This window comes from Mesocricetus auratus, unplaced genomic scaffold (assembly GCF_017639785.1).
Source record: "Mesocricetus auratus isolate SY011 unplaced genomic scaffold, BCM_Maur_2.0 Super-Scaffold_100676, whole genome shotgun sequence".
Classification (NCBI taxonomy): Eukaryota; Metazoa; Chordata; class Mammalia; order Rodentia; family Cricetidae; genus Mesocricetus; species Mesocricetus auratus.
This window is the reverse complement of record NW_024429266.1, coordinates 100,212,589-100,222,072: the sequence shown is the minus strand read 5'-3', so window position 1 is coordinate 100,222,072 and position 9,484 is coordinate 100,212,589.

Genomic DNA, 9,484 nt, shown 5'->3' with positions numbered 1-9,484 from the left:
AGTTTGAGGCCAGCTTGGTCTACAGCCAAGGCTATAGAGAAACCCTGTCTCAAAAACCAACCAACAAACCAAACAAACAAACAAAGAAACAAATGAGCAAACAAACACAAGAAATAAAAAATAAAAACTGATTTTTGTCTGTTACAAATACAGGGCAGAATCTCCCTTTGCATCTCAAGCAACGAAGGCTACAAGGTTAACTGGGGACACAGCTATCTCTCCACAGATTCCCTGTTTAAAACTGAGTTTCATTATTGCTGTAAGATTTTGTGCGCGTACCTGCCTGCTTAGCACAGGTATGCATGTGGGTGCCATGGGACAATTTTGCCACGACAGTTCTCTTCTTCCACCCGAGCCATCTTTTGTTGGGGGGCGGGAGTACTTCCAGACAGGGTCTCTCTGTATAACAGCCCTGGGTGTCCTGGAACTCACTTTGTAGACAGACTGGCCTGAAACTCAGAGATCTGCCCTGTCCCTGCTTCCCAAGTGCTGGGATTACAGGCCAGAGGCACCATGGTCTGGCTTTTATTTTTATTTTTTTAAGATTTATTTATTTATTATGTATACAGTGTTCTGCCTGCATGCCAGAAGAGGGCCCCAGATCTCACTATAGATGGTTCTGAGCCACCATGTGGTTGCTGGGAATTGAACTCAGGACCTCTGAAGGAAGAGCCAGTGCTCTGAGCCATCTCTCCAGCACCAGCCATCTAAGTCGTCTTGCAGACCCAAAATTTGCCATTTCTTTGTCGTAACAATACCTGAACTCTTCTAGTCATTTTGAAACATACAAAATATTATTCTTTTTAAAAAAGATATATTTATTTTTTCTGTGTATATGTGTTTTGTCCGCATGCATGTCTACACAGCATGTGAGAGCTATGCCTTTAGGGGTGGAGGAGGGCATCCGATCCCCTGAAGCTGGGCTTGCAGCCAGTTGTTAGGCATTGTTTGAGTGCTGGGAACTGAACCCAGGGACTCTGCAAGAGCCGCTCTTAATCACTGAACCGTGTCTGCGGGCCCCAACACTACTGTCCATTAGAGTGATGCCGGTGTGCAGAACGCGGGAACCATTCCTCCTAACCAACTGTATTTCAGAACCCACTCTTCTCCTCGACTCCTTCCCAGACTGACCAAGAAAAAAAATGAAAATATAACATTCAAAGAAAATGATGTAAGGGACATTTTCGTGTGCTGGCAGTGTTATGACAAAGCTCGTGGGGAACCTTGGCAGATTCCGCAGCAGGAGTGGGGACAAACACGCCAGGCAGACAGAGCTTAAGTGAGAAGTTTTATTAGAAAGGGAAGGGGGGAGGGGAGGAGGTAAACAGACACAGAGACACAGAGAGGACAGAAGAAAAACAGGAGACAGGGAAAGTTCTGTCTGCCCCAGGGGAGCAGCAGGAAAGAGAGCTAGAAAGAAAGGAGTGGGAAAGAGAGAGTAAATGGTGGGGGTCTGTCTTTTAAAGGGTCCTTTGCACCTACGTGCAGACTATGCAACCATGGAGCCCTGGGCTGAGCAGGGTACTGTCTGAGTGCATTCTGCCAGGTGACAGGGCAGGCCAGCATAGTGCCTGAATCCTTAGAGGCAGTAAGAACCATTATTATTATTATTGGTTTTTAAAGACATGGCTTCTGTGTATAACAGCCCTGGCTGTCCTGGAACTCACTCTGTAGTCCAGGTTAGCCTCAAACTCATAGATCCGCCTGCCTCTGCCTCCCAGAGTACAGAGACTAAAAGGGTGCATCACCACCACTGCCCAGCTGAGAATTCTTGAAATTCCAAAAATGTGAACTGTAAAACTGAGGAAGAGAGGATAAGAAGAGGAAACATGTTAGCTCACATCCTGTGAAAGTGTGGAAATGAATTTGACTTCCATGCCCCGACTGCTATAATGTGTTCCCTGGGACGGGAGAGTTTAAGAACCTCTGCCTGAGCTCAATGCCCCCCCCCAACCACTCAGCGGCTCACAACCATCTCTAAGGAGATCTGGTGCCCTCTTCTGGTGTGTAAGTACATATGCAGGCAGAACACTGTATATAACACATTTTTTAAATGTCCTAAATAAATACATAAAATATCTTTTAAAAATGTTCTGACTTTCACATGCATGCCCTGATATCCACACACCACTCCACAGCTCTGATCCCACCAAAGTCAATAAAATAAATGTAATTAAATGTAATTACAAAGGAGTCTTCCTTGTCATGCTTGAAAAAGTATTTGCTCTGGAGATTTTGCTGAGTAGTAGAGGACTTGTCCAATGTGGCTCCCAGCACTTAAAAAGGAAAAAAAAAAGTCATGCTCCATAGTCGGTCCCATGTACTTCTTTTTTCTTTTTAAAATTTTTGGTTGGGTTCTTACTCTTTTGGAACCAATTTGATTTTGTTGTACCCAAGTCTCGAAGACCCCAAGAGACTACCAAGAATACAGACTCACCAAACTGCAAACGCAAAGCTTTATTGTTTAATCCTACTGGTAGGGATTCTGTCTAGCAGGTTGATGCAGCAGCCTCCAGAGGGAGTGAAGTCCCTTGTCTATTGCCAGAATTTAAAGAAAATAAAATCACAGAATTACAGCAGTAGGGGGGCTGGAGAGATGGCTCAGAAGTTATGAGCACTGACTGCTCTTCCAGAGGTCCTGAGTTCAATTCCCAACAACCACATGGTAGCTCACAACCATCCGTAATGAGATTTGGTGCCCTCTCCTGGCTTGCAGACATACATAGAGGCAAGATGTTCTATTCATAATAAATAAATAAAATCTTTTTTAAAAAATTACAGCAGTAGGTATGGGTCGGATCCTGATTGGTCAACATTTGGGGAACATTTTGGGGAATTTCCCAGAATCGGGGCAGCTGGTTTATTACTATTTTGATTGGTTGGCCACAGAGGGAGCATTAGTGGTTTCTATGGCTTTGTCTGTTACTTGCAGGTAATCTGTCCTCATTGGTTCGTGACAGGAGGGAGCATTCTGTGGTTTGTTGTCAAACACAGTATCCAGGTACTTTCTAAGCCTAAGAGGAAGGTTTTGTTCATAACACGAGAACTTGAGGCTAGGGGATGGATCTGTTTTGAAGGCTTTTCCATAACCTTTACTTTTACATGGTTTCTCTCCAGTATGACTAATAAGAGGTGAATGGGAGCTTAAGGCCTTGCCACATTTATACAATTTCTCCCCAGTGTGATTTATTAGGAGTGAAGCCTTTGAGATTAGTTTACCTCTTTCAGATTTGTTTTAATAATGTTGTTGATATATTTTTAAGTACTAGAGACTGAACTCATTTCCTCAAGCAAGAACTGTACCACTGAGTTAAGCTTGTCTCATTAAATGTTTTTAAAGATTTATTTATTTAATGTGCATGTGTGTTTACCTGCATGTACATATGGGAGCTCGCAGAAGCCAGAGGAGGACATTGGATTCCCAGGAACTGGAGATACAGGCAGTTGTGAGGTACCATTAGGGTTCTGGAACCCAAACTCCAGTCCTCTGCAAGAACAGTGAGTATTATTCTTACCTACAGAGCCCTTTCGCCAGCCACTGTTGTTTCCTTTTGAAAATTCATTTTTATTCATGTGTTTATGTGAAGGGGCTGTGAACATGCCCACTGAGGCCAGAATATGGTGTTGGATCCCCCCAGTGCTGGAGTTCCAGACAATTGTGAAAACCTGGGTTCTGGGACCCAAACTCTCAGGTTCCCTAGAAAAGCACGAAGAACTCTTAATCCCAACTCTCCAGGCCCGACTTTCTCACATTTAAGACATGGTCTCATATAGGTCCAGGCTGGCATCGAACATCAGTTTATAATTCTTGTGTTTTCACTTTGCAAACTGCAGGTAGTTTGACCTCTTATAGTTTACGGGGTGCTGGGTTTGGGGCTTATGGTTTCATGCATGCCAGTCAAGCATTCTACCGATGGAGCTATGTCTCCAGTCCCCGTGCCTTTTTACATCGCTAGATTGTGTTTCTGGGTACCATCTCACTCACATGTGCAGAGGTCAGAGGATGACTTGCAGGAAATTAAATTCAGGTTGCCTGGCTTGACAGTAAGCACCTTTGCCCACTGAGCCACTGTAATGGTGTCTCCAGCCTCTTACTTTTACCGACCGGTAGCTATGTGGCCCGGTCCATCCTGGAACTCGCTATCCTCTGTCTCTGCCTCCCAGGATTATATTCTCATTCTGGCAATCCTTTCTCAAATCTTTTGTGCTTTCTGGATGTGGTGGCACATGCCTTTAGTCGCAGCCCTCAGGAGACAGATGCAAGTGATTTGTGAGTTTGAGGTCAACCTGGTTACATAGCAAGTAGATAAGATCTTGTCTTAACAAAACAAAACACAAAACTCTTGTGCTTGAATCTTGTGGCTTCCTAGATCAGTGGTCCTCAACCTTCCTATACTGTGACTCTTTGTTTGTTTGTTTGTTTGTTTTTTCGAGATAGGGTTTCTCTGTGGCTTTGGAGGCTGTCCTGGAACTCGCTCTTGTAGACCAGGCTGGCCTCGAACTCACAGAGATCCGCCTGCCTCTGCCTCCCGAGTGCTGGGATTAAAGGCGTGTGCCACCAACGCCCGGTGCTATGACTCTTTAAAATAGTTCCTTATGTTGTGGTGACCCCACAAACATAAAAAATAAATTATTTTTACTGCTACTTCATAACTGTAATTTTGCTACTGCTACAAACTGTAATGTAAATATCTGTGTTTTCTGAAAGGTTGAGAAATGCTGGTCTATATTATATCTTTTGCTTACTCTTCTCTTGGGCTCATATGTCCTTTGCTTGTTGATTGACATAAATTATTTATATAATCCAGATGAGTTGAGTGTAGACATCTCTCAGTCTGTCATCTGAATTCTCACTTGGTCCATGGTATATTATTGGCAGCAATCTATTCTCTCCTCCTCCCCCTCTTCCTCCACAGAACATCAGGCTCCCAAAGGCTTTGGACTCACACTTGGTGAAACTTTGTTATGCCCAAATTCTGAACCCCCAAATCACCAAGAGGCCCATTTCAATGCAAAAGCAGAGAGTCCTTTATTGTATATGTTTAACAAGCTAACCCCATTAGCTCGGGCCCTTCACCCCACCACCATGGCGTATGGCTGGAGAAAGACTCCAAGCAACCTCGAGAAAGGGCTCTTAAAGGGCAGCGTAAGGGGAGTGTCTAGGAGTATGAAACAGTGTCAGGATTGGTGCCCTGTGTTGATTGGTCAAATGGTTGTTATGGCCCATAGGCCACGGGGAGGGCATCTGACCTTAGTGACCAGGACAGGAGCAGCAAGGTCATGCAAGCACATGTTAGCCTGTAATGGCTGCTAAAATGGAGGACTGGTCACTACAACTTCAAACTTTGTTGTTTGGTTTTTTGAGACAATATTTTTCTGTGTAGCCCTGTTTGTCCTGGAACTCTCTTTGTAGATCAGGCTGGCGTTGTATTCAACGATCTTCCTGCCTCTGCCTCCCAAGTGCTGGGGTCAAAGCCATGTGCCACCACCACTCACCAAAGCTCAAACTCTTTAACAGTTTCAAAACATTGAAAACAGGGCTTCCGCCCCCAGCTGCAGCCTCTCTGGAAGGCTCCCTGGTCACTCCTTTGAACTTTCTGAAAGTACTTGGCACTGGGACTCCCCGTGGCTGTTAGGAAGGCCAGGCTTCCTCTTGTATGTTTCCCTCCTGTCACAGCAGAGCTGTTCCTTTGACCTGAAGAACTGACACCCTCACACACCATGCCACCAACCAGCCTGGCCTCCTCAGTCTCTCTGCCTGAGTACTGGCGGATGATCGCTTGAACCCATCAGTTTGCTACCAGCCTGGACAATAAAACAGGACTCCATCAGAAACTAATCAACCTATAGCTGGAAATAAGGGTGGGTATGATGCCATGCCTATAATCCCAGAGGTCAGGAGAGGTAGAGAAAAGAGGCTTGAGGCCTAGGCTACATCAAGGTATCCTTATTAAAAAAAAAAATTGTAATTTTGAGGCAGTGTTTCACTATGTTGCCCAGGCTGGCTTTGCGATGAGGTTGTGCAGCTGTTTTCATTGGGAGGTGGGGCCATCTCTCCATGTGGTAAACCTGAACTGAATGGAGGTTCACTTCCTCTGGCCTGGAGGAGCACTGTAAAAATGCTAATTCTGAAGCCAAGCTTGGAGAGACCCTAAATGCTCTGCCTCTTCTCTCTTGGAGCCCTACATTACTATGCTAGAAACTCCAGACTCCCATCAAGGAAGGAAGGGGACAAACGAGGGGTCCAGCTATGACAGAAAGTTGTTTTTTGTTTGTTCTTCCTCTTCTTTACTTTTCTGGTGTTGGATACAAAGCTCAAGAGTTTGTGCATGCTAAGCGAGCCCTCTAGCACTGACTACACCCAAGGCCTTTATTGGAGAGAAGGCCGTGTCATTTGCTGCAGATACGGACAATGAAGCAAGACCCACAAAACTCAACAAAACCCACGTGGAGTTTACTGGGGAAAGGGGTGAAGGGAGGGGTGGGTGTTGGCCAACCCATAACAGAGATGGAAGGGGAAGGGGGAGGGGCAAACAGTGGGAGGCACTTTTAAGAAAGGGAAAGCTTGCACATGCGTACATAGTCCTTACGCCACCATGCAACTCATGGCGTCGACACACAACGCAGGGCCCTTTGAACTAAGTATCTGCCTGAATGCTGGGATGCATACCCTGACATTCGTCAGGGGTCGGGGTCAGCACAAAGCCAGGATACCAACAGAAGGTATTGTTATGCAGCTCAGTGTGGCCTGAAACTCACAAATCTGGAGCAGTCACCTAAATTCTGAGATTATAGGTGTGTGTTGTCACCCTGCCCAATTTAAAGCCAGTGATTTTAAATGGTGTGATAGCTAGAAAGAGATGTTACTTGACAGTTGACATGAATGTAGTGATTTGAATGAGATGTCCAGCACATCTCAGGCACTTGAATGCTCAATCCCCAATGGTGTATTTCGGGAGGCTTAGCTGTGGCCTTGTTGGAGGAGGTACGTCACAGGAGGTGGGCTTTGAGAGTCTAAAAGCCATTTTGTGTGTGCTCTCTTGGCTTCCTGTGTGTGGTTCCAGATGTTAACTCTGCTTTTGCTCCTGCCTCTGTGTCTGGTGCCTGCTGTCATGTTTACCTGCCATGATGGACTCATATCCCTCTGCAACTGTAAGCCAAATAAACCCTCCCTTTTTTTTAATATTTTATTTTATTATGTATACAAGCTTCTGTATGCCAGCAGAGGGCACCAGATCTCATTCAAGGTGGTTGTGAGCCACCATGTGGTTGCTGGGAATTGAACTCAGGACCTCTGGAAGAACAGTCAGTGCTCTTAACCGCTGAGCCATCTCTCCAGCCCCCAAAAACCCTTCCTTTCTTAAGCTGCCTTGGTCTTGATTTTTTTTAGTTACAACAATAAAACAATGCACTAAACAAACATGGTGACTTTCCAAGACTACTGTGTGTCAGAGTAGAAAATGTTCTTGGCTGAGCTTCGTGGTGTGCTAGGAGCATGACTCCAAGGCATCATACTGATGACCTTTTAAATGCAAAGTATTATTCCCATTTCATAGGTGAGGAAACTGGAGCATGATAGGGAAACTCTGAGCCTCAAAGGCAAGCACCAGACCCATGTTTGTCCAAAGCCACATCCCTTTCTATATGGGGCTGGGGATTGGCTCAGTACATAAAACCCTGCTGTACAAATTTAGGAATGAAGTCTGGACTCCCAACACCTACATAAATGCAATCTGTAATGGCAGCCTCCTCCTCCACGTCCTCCTTCTTACACGTCCCAGTGTAAGACTGAGACAGAGGATTTCCACAGCAAGATAGCTAGCAAGTCTAGCCCAGTGTGTGAGCTCTGGGTCCACTTGAAACCCTACTCTACCACAGAAGATGGAGGGCAGTGGAGGATACCCGACATCAAATCTGGGCTTCCACAGTTTGTACACACTCATATATGAAGGACCCAGACCTTCACCCAGTCACCTGCATTGGCAGTCATGACAGACTACAGAAAAGACCCAGCAAGATGTAGGCCCCTGACTCAGTCACATGTGCTGAGTCCCCAACTTTACCTGACCTTGCCCTAATCACTAGGAAGCAATCTCCTGATGCCCTCTATGTGGTAGGGAACCAATCAGAAGTTAGCTGGCAGGCTTTGGATGTGCTTTACTGATAACAGTGGAATGCAGTAGGTAGCAATGCCTAGGCCCTGGGATGGCCTCCAAGCATAGTAACCTTTCTGCAGCTGCAGCTGACCAGCTTAGGGGTGTGCTATGTTCCTAATCTGGGTTGCAAAAGACCTAGTGAACTGTTTGGGAAGGTAGAAGAACAAGAGATTTTTTTTAATGAGAGGACAAACAACATTGAGGACCAAGAATGCATGTGACTCACCGGCTCTTTTTATCCTTCCTCTTTTTTTTTTTTTTGTCTTCTTTTCCTCCTTTCTCTCTCTTCTTCTCTTAGCTGCCCCCACCCACTGATGATAAAACTTAATTAGAACACAACCAGCCATTCTAGGCCATGGAGATAATGGAAGTCCCTTGAGATGTGTAGTGCTATAAGAAGTGACCGTTTGTCCTCCCTTTCCTGGTAGTGTCAACCTGTTACCTCTCCCACTGAGGTGATAGTGGCAGATTATTTTGTCAAATTAGATGGACTAAAGCACCCAACGATTTAATCAGTTGCATCAATATGTGGCTGTCAAGTGCTTTGTGGCCCTCTGTGGGAGAGGCCATGCCTGGAATGTAAGAGGCCCTGGATTCTCTTCCGGGTACTACAAAAAGAGATGATGGCCTTGGTTACTGTGAACAAAAGGCCATAAGAGCCAAAACCGACTCTCTCAGCAAAGACTAAATTCTGCTCTGTGCCTGCAGACTCAGTGTCTGTCTGAGTTTGTGCTTGCAGCCAGAGGCTCTACAGATTTTGGACTTTGTCTGTCAAAAAACCACATGCACCAAGTCCTTAAAATAAACCTGCTAAGATAGAAAGAAGCTAGGCATAGCACATGTGTGTGATACCCCCATCTGCGAGGCTGAGGCATAAGGAGAATAAATTTAAAGTGAACCTGGGCTATAGATCTCAAGATAAATGTGATACAGATCTTCAGATAGATAGAATGTATTTTAGTCAGAAATCGGTTGCTTACACAAAACGCACAGGATAAACTGTTTATAAGGAGGAGGACTTCAGTTGGCTCATGGTTTTAGGTCACAGTCGGCTGGTCCCATCGGTTTTGGTCTGTGGTAATGGAGTGGATCTTGGCGGGAAGCCCAAAGAGAGAGCCAAGCTGCTCAGCTCATGGTAGCTGGGAGGCAGATGCTCGGGTCCTTAGGAAAGGACTAGAGTTCCAGTACTGGCTTCGAGGGCACACCCCACCTCCCAAGTTTCCATCACCTCCAAACAGCACCATCATCTATGGACAATGCCTTCAATACATGACTTTGGGGGGGGGGCATTTAACATCCAACTCCAAACTAAAAATCAAATTATTTCA